We start from the raw sequence: 2325 nt of genomic DNA on the forward strand, positions 1-2325 counted from the left end.
ACTTCCGTAGTGATACTGCCTCGGAAACCCAAGGAGGGGTCGCTATGAGTCGGGCCGACTCGACGGCACATAACAACAACAACAACAACATATAAATGATTGGGAGCTCTGGTAGCATAGTGCCTAAGGTACTTGACTGCTAACCAGAAGGCTGGAGGTTCAAACCCACCAGCCACTCCTCGGAAGGTATGTTGGGCAATCCTACTTCCGTAGTGATACTGCCTCGGAAACCCAAGGAGGAGTCACTATGAGTCGGGGCCAACTCGATGGCACATAACAACAACAACAACAAACATGAGAATTATAAGTTCTTACTGGAAAAAAAAACAACACAGTGTTCAGATTTAAACTCATAAAGTAAAGTGGATTATGAAATAATAATTTCAGATAAGATCTATATCCTTAGTTTAAGTAAATTATCGAGTTCTCTTGATTTCACCTGGATATCTGTGTAGTCCCTCTACTTTTCTCTCTCCTCATAGTCCTTTGCAGGGGCAACCATGACCTCTTGAGTAGATTTCAGGTAGCACACCAAAATGGCCGCCCTGCCAGCAGCTTTGTTCTCCTTCTATCTGCTCTTCACACTGTATCAAAAAGAAGGTAGAATAATCTTTCCACAACTTAAACCTTATCATGTGATTATTCTGAGAAATCCCTGGCAGTCTAACTACCCTAACATTCATGACAACAGCCTCCTGATCTTACCATGCTCACTTATCTTCATCTTCTACCTATTCCTCCATTCTCCTCAGTTCATCCCCCATTTTCCTCTGACAATACTAATTCAACGTTTCAAAATTATTCTTGGAACATACAAGTCCACCAGGTTTTCATATCCTTCCCCACCAACTTCTCAAGTTAAATCTCATTCTGTCAGGATCAAGTGCAAAAATCACTTCCTCCAAAAAGGCTTCTTTCACTGCCTAAAATTGGATGCAGTCCCATTATTCTTTGCTCTTTCAGCAACCTTCACATACCTCTATCAGATATAGGGCATTCACCATACTTGAGTCTGTTCACTCTTCAGTCACCCTGATTGACTTGCAAACTACTTGAGACTAAGGACAGTGTTTTTTCATCATTGCCTCTTTAACCTAAGGATTAGCACAATATAATAATAGTTACATTCATTGGATGTAAAATTCCATGTCAGGCACAATTCCATCTCTTCACATGTGTAAGCCCAATTAATCTCACAACAACCTTTTGCAATAGACACTATCCTTGGCCTCATTTTTCAGACAAATAAATTAAAAACAAAACATAACAGACTCACTGATCAGAATTGTAGTTATTAGGGATGGACTGAATTTTGAACACAAAACCACTTGACTCCAGGATTCATGTTTTTAAGCACCATGTTGTATTGCCTCTTTCAGAAAGTACTCACCAAATATTTTATAAGTCAGTGAGAGAATGAGTTTATATTCCTAGAATTCACGAACACTTGCATTTCTATTCCAAGACATTCTCAACTGAGCTGACAATGTAACTTAAGAAATGAGTATTTTTAAAAGATATTTCGTAGTGCAGTTTATATCTTTATCACCAATTTAATGTTTAATTTGAACTGTAACATGTTAACATTCTCAAAAGATATTATTTTATATTAATATTGACTGTAGTTGCAGGGCCCAGCTCCACAGGCTGGAAAGGGAGGGAAATGCTGGGGACGACAAAAGCCACAGGATCCAGGCAAGGGAAAGGAGACAGACCCCACCCTCAGAGGCAGGGAGGGGAGGAGAATGCAGGGGACTACAAAGCCACAGGATCCAGGTAGGATTCAGGTAAGGGGAGGGTGGAGAGGTTTCAAACAGCTAAGGGAGATGAACTTATTTGTCAGTTCATCTTACTGTGGTAGCTTGCACATTACTGTGAGGCTTGAGTCTGTGCCACTGGTGTTTCAAATGCCAGCAGGATTGCACATGGTGCACAGGTTTCAACACAGCTTACAGACTGACACAGACTCAGAAGAAGGAAGAAGACATCCACTTCCCAAAGAATTGGCCAGAAAACCTTATGAATAGCAGAGAAATATTGTTTGATGGTTTACTAGGCAACTTTATGATTAGTCCAGAAACATTGTCCAATACAGTGCCAGAAGATGAGCCCCTTAGGTTGGAAGGCACTCAAAGTACGGCTGGGAAAGAGCTACCTCATCAGAGTAGAACCAAACTTAATGATATGGATAAAGTAAAGCTTTCAGGACCTCCATTTGCTGACATTACATGACTCAAATGAGGAGAAACAGCTGCAAACATCCATTAATCATCAGAACATAGAATGTACGAAGTATGAATCTAGGAAAATTGGAAGTTGTCAAAA

The 2325-nt window shown here is 40.4% G+C and overlaps 1 protein-coding gene across 1 annotated transcript in view; it reads right to left on the reverse strand.

Moving 5' to 3' along the window:
- NLGN1 (neuroligin 1) overlaps nucleotides 1-2325 on the reverse strand; it is a 1064733-nt gene that overhangs the window by 828738 nt on the left and 233670 nt on the right. The gene's annotated exons all lie outside the window — the stretch shown is intronic.

This window comes from Orycteropus afer, unplaced genomic scaffold, assembly GCF_000298275.1.
Source record: "Orycteropus afer afer isolate SDZICR_OR568_19922 unplaced genomic scaffold, OryAfe1.0 scaffold00202, whole genome shotgun sequence".
In the NCBI taxonomy this organism is placed as follows: Eukaryota; Metazoa; Chordata; class Mammalia; order Tubulidentata; family Orycteropodidae; genus Orycteropus; species Orycteropus afer.